General features: G+C 36.1%; 1 protein-coding gene across 2 annotated transcripts in view; it reads right to left on the minus strand.

The window, feature by feature from the left end:
• The window catches only part of LOC133572618 (large neutral amino acids transporter small subunit 4-like), a 71,389-nt gene that overhangs the window by 24,835 nt on the left and 29,445 nt on the right, over positions 1 to 17,109 (minus strand). The window lies entirely within an intron of this gene.

Consider the following 17,109-nt stretch of genomic DNA (forward strand, 5'->3'; position numbering starts at 1 on the left):
AAGACGACTCGATTAACATAATTCATAAAATGTTTGCGTCACAATCCTGAATGTGTGGGTACCACTGTCATGGAAGTTACGGGAGTTGTATCGATGCCATACAAAATAAATATAGGACCAATATCGTTGATCCTGATACCACAAACGTTTCAAGCTCATTTAATGATCATGCTAACCACTGTTGGACACCATAATTTGTCCCTTTGCAATGTCTGTTGGATAAATTGGTTGCGTTTTTGACAGCCTTAGTGATATCAACAATATTAATAACAAACCAAAAAAAATTTATTTCTAAAAATAAACATAGAAGTGAGCTAGCATGAATGAATGAATGAATGAATGAAATAAGTTTATTTCGGTCATATAATCAACCATCAACCATTAACCATTTTGTGTGACCAGTTTAACAGTACAGATTATTAGAGATGTCCGATAATATCGGCCTGTCGATATCGGCCGATAAATGCGTTAAAATGTAATATCGGAAATTACCGGTATCGTTTGTTTTTTTTATCGGTATCGTTTTTTTTGTTGTTGTTTTTTTTATTAAATCAACATAAAAAACACAAGATACACTTACAATTAGTGCACCAACCCAAAAAACCTTCCTCCCCCATTTACACTCATTCATACTCATTCACACAAAAGGGTTGTTTCTTTCTGTTATTAATATTGTGGTTCCTACATTATATATCAATATATATCAATACAGTCTGCAAGGGATACAGTCCGTAAGCACACATGATTGTGCATGCTGCTGGTCCACTAATAGTACTAACTTTTAACAGTTAATTTGACTAATTTTCATTAATTACTAGTTTCAATGTAACTGTTTGTATATTGTTTTACTTCCTTTTTTATTCAAGAAAATGTTTTTAATTTATTTATCTATATTTTTTTTTTTTTTTTTTTTTTTTTTTTTTTTAAAGTACCTTATCTTCACCATACCTGGTTGTCCAAATTAGGCATAATAATGTGTTAATTCCACGACTGTATATATCGGTTGATATCGGTATCGGTAATTAAAGAGTTGGACAATATCGGAATATCGGCAAAAAGCCATTATCGGACATCCCTACAGATTATACATATTTAACAATCATACACATTTACACACAAAAATAAAATAAAATAAAAAGACTGACCGAAAAAGCATCAATCAGTTAATGATACTACTCACTATATTTGGATGGATCCATCCACCCCTAATTAAGATAAATGAGGAGGGAAGTTGATTATAATTCATGGACAAATCATCAGATGACAACAATACACTTTGATTTCTCCTTTCTCAGAACTGCTATCAGAATATTCTCATGGATCAAAGTAAAGAACTGCCATTCTAGCGTCCTTCCACTGCTTTAATTGCAGCATGAAGGGCAATATTTGCTTTTGAAGCTCCTGGATAGAGACTCACCAGGCGTAACCCGTGTATCATTTCTTCAACAAACTATACTCAAACACTAACACAATTAAATCCCACTGCTCTACAATATTAACCAGTCGAGGGAACATCCTTTTTTAACGCATAAGAACCCCAACATATTTGTGTGTAAAGAGAAATGGTGGTGGATATACAGTACTTCAAGAGACCAAGTAGAACACACAACACGCACTGCAAAAAAGAGCTGTCCAAATATAAGATCAAAAGACCAGATTTTAAGAAAAAATACAAAAAAAATTATAAAATTAACAATAGCTACATGGAGAGATAATTTTACTTGATAAGACGTCTTAAATGAAGATTTGTATACCTGGAAATTAGCAGGACTTTTACGATAGAAAAACAAGCATTATTCAACTTGCAATTCTTAAGTTAAACATCCTTGAGATGTTGCAGAATCTTTAAACAAGATTTTCTATGGGGGTGGAGACCAGAATATCTTATTTGTATACTTATTTGCTCAATTTTAACATTTTTAAACTTGAATAGAAAAAAAGGAATTATTCATGCTAAAATTAAGATTAGTCAATGACTAAAATCAGGTAATAAAAATAGGTTAACAGCTCTTATAACTTGGGACATTTCTAGAAATAAAATGTAAAATCTTGTCAAGTGGCAAATAATTTGCAGTGCATTTGTGATGTTTAAAAAACAATTAAATTAAACCCTAATAGTTCATGTCAAAGATCTGTGCAAAATAACTTAATGTCCTTGTACTTTAATTGAACAAATACTTATTTATTCAAAATAATTGGACTTCATTGAGTGGCTTGTCATCATTTGACAAATACACAACATCAGGCTTTCCCATAAGGCAATATACTAGCAATATTTTCCTAGCTTGTTTCATATCAATTTATTGAACAAATATAGTAAGAACAGTTTAATTTAATGTTTGACAACCTTTTGAAGCATTAGAATGTAATGACATTGTTTGAAAATGACCTTTCAATGGCCAAAAATTAAACTTTTGGAAATAGGACAGCTTACCTGACAAGCGGCCATTTGGGGAAGTCATACCCTAATCACATGACTGTCACATGATAACCACTAAATGAGTTCAAGTCAAAACATCATTATGTATACGACACATTTTAGGACAGGGGTCACCAACGCGGTGCCCACAGGCACCAGGTCGCCCGTAAGGACCAGATGAGTCGCCCGCTAGCCTGTTCTAAAAATAGCTCAAATAGCAGCACTTACCAGTGAGCTGCCTCTATTTTTTAAATTGTATTTATTTACTAGCAAGCTGGTCTCGCTTTGCTCGACATTTTTAATTCTAAGAGAGACAAAACTCAAATAGAATTTGAAAATCCAAGAAAATATTTTAAAGACTTGGTCTTCACTTGTTTAAATAAATTCATTTATTTTTTTACTTTGCTTCCTATAACTTTCAGAAAGACAATTTTAGAGAAAAAATACACTTTTTAAACACATATACCTTTTTAATTCCTTCCTCTTCTTTCCTGACAATTTAAATCAATGTTCAAGTAAAAAAAATTTATTGTAAAGAATAATAAATACATTTTAATTTAATTCTTCATTTTAGCTTCTGTTTTTTCGACCAATAATATTTGTGAAATATTTCTTCAAACTTATTATGATTAAAATTCAAAAAAATTATTCTGGCAAATCTAGAAAATCTGTAGAATCAAATTTAAATCTTATTTCAAAGTCTTTTGAATTTATTTTAAAATGTTTGTTCTGGAAAATCTAGAAGAAATAATGATTTGTCTTTGAAATATAGCTTGGTCCAATTTGTTATATATTCTAACAAGGTGCAGATTGGATTTTAACCTATTTAAAACATGTCATCAAAATTCTAAAATTAATCTTAATCAGGAAACATTACTAATGATGTTCCATAAATTCTTTTTTAATTTTTTTCAAAAAGATTCGAATTAGCTAGTTTTTCCTCTTCTTTTTTTCGGTTGAATTTTAAATTTTAAAGAGTCGAAATTGAAGATAAACCATGTTTCAAAATGTAATTTTTATTTTTTTCGTGTTTTCGCCTCTTTAATAAAAATGCTAGTGGCTAGCTAGTTAAAATGGGATATTGTGATTTCACAAGACTGTCTTAGAAGTGATCATTTGAAAATGTTCAATTTGAAAAATGTGCACTTAGAGAAAATATAAAAATAAAGTGTTGCATATTGATATTTATCTGTTTCTATATATATTTATTGTGAGAAATCATTAAGATGATCAGTGTTCCCACAAAGAAAAATATAATTAATTATTAATAATAACATAGAGTTAAAGGTAAATTGAGCAAATTGGCTATTTCTGTCAATTTATTTAAGTGTGTATCAAACTGGTAGCCCTTCGCATTAATCAGTACCCAAGAAGTAGCTCTTGGTTTCAAAAAGGTTGGTGACACCTGTTTTAGGACATTTACAATGTGTATAGAGGCACTTTAAAGGTTTTTTGGTCTAGTAGTTTATCAAGTAGTTAGGCACTGTTTTGCAAGATAAGAGTGTTCCGGCATTTGAAGCACAACACAGAAGGAATCTGGAGAGTCTTGCACAACGACCCTAAGGAGTGCACACACTGTTCTTATCCAAACCCTTGGAACTGTAAACAGCCATCATCACTGGAAAGCAAATGAGTCAATAAGTGGCAACACATTCCAGTTCGCAAGGGAAGACGGACGGTCCTGCCAGGCAGGCTGGGACTATAGCATGTTATTAAGTGAAGGACCTTTAGCAAAATACCAACATAAGTGGGTGGATCCAAACCTCCAAAGCACTGACACCAATTGTAATATCACAAATAACAATATAGCAGTATAACAAAATCACAAAAAAATTTCAAGCAGAAAGTGTTGGTGTCAGTATCGTGGTCAGCGATACCAACCATGAACTTGCTTGGTTTCAGATCGATACCAATGTTGGCAGTATCGCCCATCCCTCCTAACCACTCACATGACCTTCAAACTTAAACTCCAGTCCTGACAGTTTACAGGATGACGAACAACACACTCCCGCTGGGATAAGATACACAACCTTTGTCCCAGTTGGTGGGGAGGACACACAAAGGAGCTGCTCAGCATGTGTCCGGCTCAGCATAATCCATGTCGTCAGCATGATTAATCAAGGCCAACACATGAAGTCAACAAGTTTACATTTCACCACTGAGGCGCTCTCGCTTCCTCATTTTTATCCATTCTGCTTGGCTTGACACTAATTATTTTCTTATGTTTGTTGCATTTCCTTATGTGGTCCCCGCCAGACCACAGTGCAGTGCATTTGTGTTGCTATAATACACGTCAGCATTAGAAAAAGCGTGTATTATAAATAAAAAACTGTCCACTTGGTAAAGGTTTTATTAAGGCATAGGTCTGAATAGATGGTTTCTATCACTGCTAGTGTGTGTTTATGTCGACGCCCCGCAGACTTGCTGACAAACGTCGACATAAACGGTTTTCGACAAAATAGGTCATATTAAAACCTATATTGTGAATTACAGTCGAGGTTAAAGTTAAAGTACCAATGATTGTCACACACACACTAGGTGTGGTGAAATGTGTCCTCTGCATTTGACCCATCCCCTTGTACACCCCTGGGAGGTGAGGGGAGCAGTGGGCAGCAGCGGTGGCCGCGCCCGGGAATACTTTTTGGTGATTTAACCCCCAATTCCAACCCTTGATGCTGAGTGCCAAGCAGGGAGGTAATGGGTCCCATTTTTATAGTCTTTGGTATGACTCGTCTGTGGTTTATCCGTTATACAGTGCTCAATACCGGGGTAGAGAGGCTATTTCATCCCTCAAGGCTTGTAGGGATGAAATGTTTTTTCCTGACCTAACGTATATATTGTGAATTATATTTATATAGCGCTTTTTCTCTAGTGACTCAACGCTTTACAGTGAGAAACCTATTATTGACATTTAAACTTAATTTACACCAGTGTGGGTGGCACTGAGAGCAAGGTGGGTGAAGTCTCTTGCCCAAGGACACAACAGCAGTGGCAAGGGATGGCGGAAGCTGGATTCATACCAGGAACTCTCAAGTTTCTGGTTGGCCGCTCTACCATCTGAGCCACGCAGACCCACTATAGTTTACATGGTTGACATACAGTATTGCCTCAATCGGAAGTTTAGTTTCTTTTTCACACTGTGTTCCTGTAAATTATTTACAATATCTCACATAACTAATGTATTTAAAAGTATCAATATTTTAATTTAGAATCGATATTACACTATATCTGGTATCGGCGGTATCGATAATTAAGTATCATTAGTGCACGTTTTAATGCTGTGTAACTAGACCAGTGGTTCTCAACCTTGTTGGAGGTACCGATCCCCACCAGTTTCATATGCGCATTCACCGAACCCTTCTTTAGTGAAAAATAATTATTTTTATTTTTTTTCAAATTCAAGAAAAAGTTATGTTTTTTTTACTGGTGCACAAAATGAACTGTGCATGAACATCACCTTGTTCAAAGAACAAAACCAACAGTGCATGAACTCACAACAAATTACACACCTTACACACATTACCATGAATTGATTAACGTGGACCCGTTGAAAAACTTATTGGGGTGTTACCATTTAGTGGTCAATTGAACGGAATATGTACTGTACTGTGTAAACTGTACTGTTTCATATAATGTATTCTCTTCCTTTGCAATCTGCTAGTAAAAGTTTCAATCAATCAATCAAAAAACCTGCAAATCAGGTGGAAAATTAGAGGGAACATTTTTTGGGGGTATCCATAATATGTTGATAGGGAGAAGTTTTTATTTACACGATAAGTCGGATGTGTCTTGACCTCCGTGGCAGAGGCTCCACCGAACCCCTGAGGCCGACTCACCGAACCCCTAGGGTTCGATCGAACCCAGGTTAAGAACCCCTGAACTAGACAGTACTTGCTGTTCTTGGTTGACGCTCCTTCGCGATAATTATGACGTTAACAACACCACAACACATAAACGGACACATTACAAGCACTTTTCAGTAAAAACACGAACAGGGTGAACCGGGACTTGATGAGTTAATCGCCATAGACGGACGGGTTGTCGACATAAGGAAGTTGTAAGAATTTCTTTTGGGAAAACTTTTTTGGAATTCAAAACAAACTAGGAGTAGTTCGTTAAAGTACTGTCAAAAAATGGCCAACGGAAACCAATAGGGGTGTGGGAATTTTTTTTAAATTTTTTTATTTATTTTTTTAATTAAAAAAAAAAGTTTTTTATTTTTTTGTATTAATTTTTTTTGTTAATCAATCCAACAAAACAATACACAGCAATACCATAACAATGCAATCCAATTCCAAAACCAAACCCGACCCAGCAACACTCAGAACTGCAATAAACAGAGCAATTGAGAGGAGACACAAACACAACACAGAACAAACCAAAAGTAGTGAAACAAAAGTGATTATCAACAACAGTATCAATATTAGTTACAATTTCAACATAGCAGTGATTAAAAATCCCTCATTGACATTATCATTAGACATTTATAAAAATAAAAATAAAAGAACAATAGTGTCACAGTGGCTTACACTTGCATCGCATCTCATAAGCTTGACAACACACTGTGTCCAATATTTTTACAAAGATAAAATAAGTCATATTTTTGGTTCATTTAATAGTTAAAACAAATTTACATTATTGCAATCAGTTGATAAAACATTGTCCTTTACAATTATAAAAGCTTTTTACAAAAATCTACTATTCTGCTTGCATGTCAGCAGACTGCGGTAGATCCTGCTGAAATCCTATGTATTGAATGAATCGTTTGGAATCGGGAAAAAAATAGTTTTTGAATCGAGAATCGTGTTGAATTGAAAAAAAAATCGATTTCGAATCTAATCGTGACCCCAAGAATCGATATTGAATCGAATCGTGGGACACCCAAAGATTCACAGCCCTAGAAACCAAGATGGCCAACTTCCTGTTCGTTTTCAGGCATGGCTTCTTGATGATAGACGTCTCCAACGATTTTTGTGTTAATACGTAAAAATGGTAGGAGGGGGAAATGTTTTATTAAATTTAAAGGTGGCGTTAGAGAGCCAATTTAAAAAGTTCATGTTCAGGAACCCTGTGCCTTGCATCGCACCTGTGAAAAACAATGTAGCAGAAATGTTCACAATTGACACGGCCCTGCCGACTGATGATAACTATATTGTTCCTCCAGTTTGTTTTGATTATGGCAAATGACTGAAGTCAAGATGTTGCTGTTTTGTTGCCACTGGCAGTAATTTCTCAGAATGCACGAGAGTTAGTGGGCGAACTCAGTCAACAAAGTCACATGAGTGTCGCAATGACTGAGTATTAAAAAAAGTGTTTGTGTTGCAGCATGTCCAGACAAGATTTCACTCCTTGTGACGGAGCAAAATGTTTGCAGAGTCTCTGGGTTAGTGGGTCTGAGTCATAGTCAGGTGCTGATACAGACGACTCAATCAAACTGGCTGAATGTGGTTAATCATCAAAGACTAAGTATAGCATGAGAATAGTGTGTGTAATACTAATAATATATGAGTGTGTTTGTTGCTTAGACACATAGTTAAACAGCACTGAAAAATGTGCGGGATGTCTTAAGTGCGGCCCGAGGGACGTTTGCGGGCTGTGGTTATTTTTCTATTGTCTTGTGACACGGCCTGCAATGAAAAAACATTTTGAAGGAAAACAACTCAGAAAACAACAAAATTAAAATTGGCACATACACAAATGGCCGACCACCACTTTTGTGCACTCTGTCTTGATAAACATATCTGCTGGCTTTTGGGTCAATCCAACGTCCTATTTGCTTGTGCTATAATTACTACAGATGTCTTGAACCGATATTGATATCGCACATCGGTGTAATATCAGCAAAAAGAAAACAGATATTGGATTATATCGACTTGCAACTAAAATCTCTGATAGCAGCATATTCAGCTAAATGTCCTCCAATAAACACACAAGGCCTACAGGGGCTAGCAGCTACGCAACAGCTAAGCACACAATAGCACATAAGCTTGACATACGTAATACATTAGATAAGTTGTACATGTGACAATAAAGATCTTCTCCTTTTTCTTCCTCAATAAGTCTCCTTAATTTAACAATATTGCGGTCTAAAACACGACATTTGTCAATATAAAGAAAGTATCCAGCAACAAACATGTCCGTATCATTCAACTTACTGCGTCCTGAGTTCAACTGAACAAATTATTGTGGTCATTAGGTGTCTCATAAAAAAACAATTAGCAGTCCACTTCTACTTAAACACAACGTAAGTCCATTCCAGACAGTTAATAATAAATACTATAATATATAAAGAATTTGGACACCCCTGTTCATACTTGCCAACCCTCCCGGATTTTCCGGGAGACTCCCGAAATTCAGCGCCTCTCCTGAAAACCTCCCGGGACAAATTATCTCCCGAAAATCTCCCGAAATTCAGGCGGACTCAGGTCCGTGTGCCTGCCCAATGACGTTATAACTGTAGAATGATCGAGGGCGAGTTCTTGGTTCCTTATGTGGGTTTATTGTTAGGCAGTTTCATTAACGTCCTCCCAGCGCGGTAACAACACACAACAACAGCAGTCACGTTTTGGTCTACCGTAAAGCAGTTCGTCTACCGTAAACAGCAATGTTGTGACACTCTTAAACAGGACAATACTGCCATCTAGTGCATTTGATGAAAGTACTTTTGTGTGTGCCACACAGCAATGCATCATCAGAGAGGGTGTTCAGCAGGGTAGAAAAATAGTGACAGTGAATAGAACAAGGAGGGACAACTCAACCCTTAACTCAACAAGTATATGTGTAAATAAATGAACACTGAAATTTAAGTATTTCTTATATATATATATATATATATATATATATATATATATATATATATATATATATATATTTTATATATATATATATATATATATATATATATATATATATATATACACAATAAAAGAAATATATATTTATAGCTAGAATTCACTGAAAGTCAAGTATTTCTTATATATATATATATATATATATATATATATATATATATATATATATATATATATATATATATACTGTATATATATATATATATACTGTATATATATATATATACAGTATACACACACACACACACACACACACACACACACACACACACACACACCTCCCGAAATCGGAGGTCTCAAGGTTGGCAAGTATGCCGCTGTTCTAAACAGAACCATCCCTTGTGTTTGATGTGCACATTTCATACATTTGTATGACCAATAACTTGCGAAGAATGTGCATATCTTGGTGACGGCAAAGACAATCAGCCATACCAGCCTACATACGAATGCTGTTACTTCTTCCCTGAATAGCGCTTTTGTTCACGCTGTGCTCAGAGCGTATCCAAGGAAGGAGTGGAAGTGTACACACTGATGCACTCTGTGTTTGGACAGCCATGTCAGCTCTATTTTAGGTCCCACAAAGTCACATGTAGATAAGAGATCACGGTCCCATGGATGGGTTGGATTGCGAACACGTGCAGACAGGCACCGGATGTTGCAAGAATCTTAACAGACGTCCCTGTGTACGTAGGTATTTTAAAAAATGCTGTTGCAGCAAGCACATGTCTATAACAAGTAGCCATAAAAGGGGTAGTTTACATTTTTTTAATTGTCGAAGTAGGAACGTTTAGTATATGCTTCTGCATGGTATAGAGAGTCGGTGGGTCGATCCATGTACCGGTAGTATCAATATCAAGAGTAGTATCTGATTGGATTTATGCTAACATGATGAAATGGATGTTTTTCAGTTGTCATCTATGTTTATCTTTACACATGTTTGTCCAGGGTGTACCCCGCCTTCCGCCCGAATGCAGCTGAGATAGGCTCCGGCACCCCCCCTACATAATATCATTAGAAAAAGTATTGTGATATTGACATTTTCCTCACCCCTAATTTGCTAGGTGTTGTATTGGATTGAAAAAATGTTTGGTAAAATATGTATATAAAGATAATGTTATGACCTCACGAGACACTTTGGACTTTATTATTAGTTCCCTTACTTTCTGTATTGATTTCCTGTACATTTTTATTTTACAAGGATACTTTTTATGCCAGCCCTGTGCTCTGGACTGGACTGGGTTTGATCATTTGCTTTATTATGCAGTATAATCAATCAATCAATCAAAGTTTATTTATATAGCCCTTAATCACAAGTGTCTCAAAGGGCTGCACAAGCCACAACGATAACGCTTCAAACCCCACTTCGAAAAGCTGTGCACGACAAAACATCCTCAATGGAACCATTAATCTTGACTTCCTATTTTGATTTACAAACAAATCTGCATAAATGGTTGCATTCATGTTAGTGTTAGACTTAGACTTAGACTTCCTTTTTATTGTCATTCAAATTTTAACTTTACAGCACAGATAAGAACGACATTTTGTTACATAAGCTCATGGTAGTGCAGGATAAAAAAGCAATAAGGTGCATATATAAATAAATAAATATATATATATATATATATATATATATATATATATATAAATAATATATATATATATCCATCCATCCATTTTCTACCGCTTATTCCTTTCAGGGTCGCGGGGGGCGCTGGAGCCTATCTCAGCTACAATCGGGCGGAAGGCGGGGTACACCCTGGACAAGTCGCCACCTCATCGCAGTATATATATATATATATATATATAATAAATAAATATATATAAATATATATAAATAGTTGTAGGTTAAAGTAGAGAATAGAATAAAATGGACTTTATTGTCATTGCATTTGCATATAACCAGATTAAGGCCTCCAATTTAAGGTGCGGTAGTGGGAACAAATATAAAACTAAATTACACAAGAGGTAATAAAGATAAAACTAAGAACTGAAATAAACAGACTACTATCCAATAAAAATAATAAGCAATCCTGTGCAATATACAAAACACTATACAAATACAAAATACTGTACAATATACAGAACAAGACAAGAGTACCGGAGTAATAAATAACAATCAGTGTGGATGTATTGCACTCGAAGGGTAATATAATATATAAAGTGTTCAATATATGGTGCTGCTGAGTTAATGTTGCTAGTCAAATTGTATTTATTGAGTTTGTCTAATTTTATTTTTCAGTATCAAATTATATAAGTTGGCCAAACAATTTACACAGTTTAAATGGGGATTTTTTTTTTTTTTCTTCAGGCAAATTTCAGGCACTTTAAATACTTTCTGTACAGACTAAAAACAATGTTTACAAAGTTATTCTCTGTTGAAAGTTGATTGATATATATATACATATATATATATATATATATATATATATATATATATATATATATATATATATATATATATATATATATATATATATATATATATATATATATATATGGGCAGCACGGTAGAAGAGGGGTTAGTGCGTCTGCCTCACAATACGAAGGTCCTGAGTAGTCGTGAGTTCAATCCCGGCCTCGGGATCTTTCTGTGTGGAGTTTGCATGTCCTCCCCGTGACTGCGTGGGTTCCCTCCGGGTACTCCGGCTTCCTCCCACCTCCAAAGACATGCACCTGGGGATAGGTTGATTGGCAACACTAAAATTGGCCCTAGTGTGTGAATGTTGTCTGTCTATCTGTGTTGGCCCTGCGATGAGATGGCGACTTGTCCAGGGTGTACCCCGCCTTCCGCCCGATTGTAGCTGAGATAGGCTCTAGCGCCCCCTGCGACCCCGAAGGGACTAAGCGGTAGAAAATGGATGGGTGGATATATGTATATATATATATATATATATATATATATATATATATATATATATATATATATATATATATATATATATATATATGTACATAAACATACATAAACATATATATATATATATATGTACATAAACATATATATACATAAACATATATATACATAAATACATACATTTGTGTACATATATATATATATATATGTACATAAACACATATATACATACATTTATATATATATATATATATATATATATATATGAATATAAAATATATAAATAGTATCATTTGTCTGTAAAATTGTTGTAAGTGCACCTCTGCATAACATCGTATCCTTATTAACATTAAAGAAATCAAAGAGGATTATATATATATATATATATATATATATATATATATATATATATATATATATATATATATATATATATATATATATATATATATATACATATATATATATATGAATATAAAATAGGGCGTACCAAAAAGCCCTTGATGAAAGCGGATACAATTTCACCCTCACCTATGAACCCACGCCAGGAAACCAGCCAAAAAAGAACAGAAAACGAAACGGCATCATCTGGTACAACCCCCCATACAGCAAAAACGTCTCAACGAACATTGGACACAAATTCCTCAACCTGATTGACAAACACTTTCCCAAAGACAACAACCTAAGAAAAGTATTCAACAAGAACAACATCAAATTGAGCTACAGCTGCATGAACAATATACGACAAATCATCTCAAACCACAACAAAACAATTGCAAATGAGCCGTCGACCCCCAGTCAGAACGACTCCAAAACCAACAAAGCATGTAACTGTCGAAAGAAACCTGATTGCCCCCTCAACGGGGGATGCTTACAAACATCAGTTGTCTACCAATCTAAGGTAATACGCAAGGACATTAACACATCCGACACATATGTAGGATTAACCGAGGGTGAATTCAAAACCAGATGGAACAACCACAAGGCTTCTTTCAGGAACAAAAACCTGCGAAATACCACAGAACTCAGCAAACACATTTGGGACCTCAAAGACAATAATGTTGAATATTCAATAACATGGCAAATTCTTGCATCCAGCACACCTTACAATAGTGGTAATAAAAGATGCAACCTATGCTTGAAAGAGAAACTGTTTATTATTTACCGTCCAGACCTGTCATCCCTCAACAAGCGCAGCGAAATTGTAACAACATGCCGCCATAGACGGAAACACCTCCTAGGTAACACATGAACCAATCACCACGCCCCTAGGCCAGCCTGTACCCACCCACTCTGTGCCCTATATAAACCATGTTATGCGAATGCTCCCATTAAAATCTCCTGACGATTGAGGGTACCCCCCTCATGAAACAGGCCTGTAGAGATGAAATAGTCTTGTGATTTTTTTTCCCCACACATACATATATATATATATATATATATATATAATGCTATTTGATTTCTTTAATGTTAATAAGGATACGATGTTATGCAGAGGTGTACTTACAACAATTGTACAGACAAATTATACTATTTATAGTCAGGGGGGATGTTTTCTTCTTCGGGGGGGAAGTAATTGAGAAGCACTGCTTTACTAACACTACCCTCAGCATCAATACTACAATTTGGAGTAATATCTGCTGAAATCTGACCAAGCATAATCTTACAGAAGTTGCTGCAAAAATGTCTTCAAAGGCATCATGTGTGATTGTGTCACTCCATGGGTGGACTGCATTTGTTGTAAAATTGGGATCTGGTTAAGACATTACCCACAGTCTGCAGACAACTGGACATGTTTTGCAACTCTAGATGTGAGTGTGCTGAGTTTCAAAAAAGAAAAGTGCAGAGTGTGTGCCACAAAAGGGACGATGGAATGACCAAACATGCTGAGCAGGTCAAGATAAGTACGGGGAAAGAGGAAACAGGAGAGGGGCCTTTTTGAGAGGAAATGAAAGAAGGAAGAGGGGTTGCGGCAGCGAATGGAAATTCTGTCCCCTGCCAATGAATGCAGCACGGAGAACCAGCTCGGACTGGTCCTGTCCACTCCATCCATCATAAAGTGCAGCCAAGTGAGCTGTAAGATTAGCAAACACTGGCTGACAAACACCAGGATGCTGTTGTCCTGACATCACATTTGGCATGGTTTGTGTTTTTCCATAGTCTTAAAAAGGCGGGTATGTCCCCGAGTGGGACTGAAGGCCACTCTGGAGCTCTTTGCGCAAATCCACTAATAATGTCCGGCAGCCTTGCATGCATGTCAAAATAGCACTCCTCCACCAAATAACAACCACATGATATCAGTGACGCCTGCTCTCGTCTCAAATGCCTTTTGTGTATATTTCCTTTCATCTGAGGGAGTGAGGACACAAAGCACAAAGTGTTCTCTCTGAGCACCCACAGCACGGGACACTACACCAGCATGAGCGCAATGATTTAAAAAATGAGATATAGGCAGAGAAATGCCTTAGCGTGGCGAGAACAAACTCAGGAAGCAAGAAGCGTTTCACACGTGTCGAGCGTTAGCACGAAAACATAGGAGTGCCATGCTATAGTGACTGCATGCACTGGATACTGTATGTAGTGTGTGTGTGTGTGTGTGTGTGTGTGTGTGTGTGTGTGTGTGTGTGTGTGTGTGTGTGTGTGTGTGTGTGCGTGTTTGGGGTGCCTCGAACACGTGTAACACGATTCTTCCAAGTGTGTTTACAGGCAGACGAGAAGTGGAGCAAACGGGAGCAACTTCACTCCCGGTTTTTCCCAGCCAGGATATTTGTGCTGAATGCGCACTCAGAGGAAACGGCAAAACACGTGACATGAATTCATAAAAGTAAGCGGAAAAACACGATAAAAGAAGAAGCCTTCACTTAGAAATCATTGAAAATACCCTCAAAATTTAGTGACCCAAATCTTAACATTTGGAAAAGCCTCCGTGAATACATTTGTGCCGCCACAAATATATTTGCCTTTTGCTGATAAACACTTTATAACGGGACTGTGAATGTAGCTTGCCATTACTACTTTGTACAGTAGACCAGTGGTCCCCAACCACCGGGCCACGGCCCGGTACCGGTCCGTGGATCGTACAAGAAATAAAAATAAAAATAAAAAAAAGTTTATATTTTTTTATTAAATCAAACATAAAAAACACAAGATACACTTACAATTAATGCACCAACCCAAAAAAACTCCCTCCACCATTTACACTCATTCACACTCATTCACACAAAAGGGTTGTTTCTTTCTGTTATTAATATTCCGGTTCCTACATTATATATCAATATATATCAATACAGTCTGCAGGGATACAGTCCGTAAGCACACATGATTGTATTTTTTTATGACAAAAAAAACCAACCCAATTTTCAAGCGTTGACCGGTCCGCAGTTACAAAAAGGTTGGGGACCACTGCAGTAGACGGTAGGGTTGTACAGTATAATGGTACTAATATAGTACTGCGATACTAATGAATCATATTCGGTACTATACCGCCTCTGAAAAGTACCGGCAATAAAGTAATAAAGTAAGTTTCTTACAAGTATCATCCCTGCAGGACGAGGAATAGCTAAACATGCTTCACTACACACCGTAGCTCAACGGCGTCAAAATGTAAACAAACGCCATTGGTGAAACTACACCTAACATCCACTGTAATGATACCAAGTACAGTAGCGTATCTAGTTGATACTACTACAATTACGTCGATATTTTTTGGCATCACAAAATCTTTTTTTATTTCTATTATGTTTATAAACTCAGGAAATATGTCCCTGGACACATGAGGACTTTGAGTATGACCAATGTATGATCCTGTAACGACTTGGTATCGGATTTATACCCACATTTGTGGTATCATCCAAAACTAATGTAAAGTATCAAACAACAGATGAATAAGTGATTATTACATTTTAACAGAAGTGTAGATAGAACATGTTAAAAGAGAAAGTAAGCAGATATTAACAGTAAATGAACAAGTAGATTAATAATTCATTTTCTACCACTTGTCCTTAATAATTTTGACAAAATAATAGAATGATAAATGACACAATATGTTACTGCATATGTCAGCAGCTAAATTAGAAGCCTTTGTTTGTATAATTACTAATAAAAGACAAGCTGTCTTGTATGTTCACTATTTTATTTAAGGACTAACTTGCAATAAGAAACATATGTTTAATGTACCCTAACATTTTTTGTTAAAATAAAGCCAATAATGCAATTTTTTGTGGTCCCCTTTATTAAGACCAAAAAATGTGAGCACATTACACCAATTCTTAAATCCTTACATTGGCTCCCTATACATCAGAGAATTGATTTCAAAATCCTCCTGCTCACATATAAATCACTACATGGTCTCGGGCCGAAGTATATCACGATATGCTCCCACTATATAAGCGCTCTAGATCAGTGTTTTTCAACCACTGTGCCGCGGCTAGTGTATAGTCTGGTGTGCCGTGGGGGATGATCTGATTTCACCTATTTGGGTTAAAAATATTTTTTGCAAACCAGTAATTGTCGTCTGCGAATTATGTGCTGTTGTTGAGTGTCGATGCTGTCTAGAGCTCTGCAGAGTAACCGTGTAATACTCTTCCATATCAGTAGGTGGCAGCCGGTGCTAATTGCTTTGTAGATGTCGGAAACAGCTGGAGGCAGTGTGCAGGTAAAATTGTGTCTAATGCTTAAACCAAAAATAAACAAAAGGTGAGTGCCCCTAAGAAAAGGCATTGAAGCTTAGGGAAGGCTATGCAGAACAAAACTAAAACTGAACTGGCTACAAAGTAAATAAAAACAGAATGCTGGACAACAGCAAAGACTTACTGCGGAGCAAAGACGGCGTCCACAATGTACATCCGAACATGACGTGACAATCGACAATGTCCCCACAAAGAAGGATAAAAACAACTAAAATATTGTTGATTGCTAAAACAAAGTCGATGCGGGAAATATCGCTCAAAGGAAGACATGAAACTGCTACAGGAAAATACAGAAAA

This window comes from Nerophis lumbriciformis, linkage group LG30, assembly GCF_033978685.3.
Source record: "Nerophis lumbriciformis linkage group LG30, RoL_Nlum_v2.1, whole genome shotgun sequence".
NCBI classification, from domain to species: Eukaryota; Metazoa; Chordata; class Actinopteri; order Syngnathiformes; family Syngnathidae; genus Nerophis; species Nerophis lumbriciformis.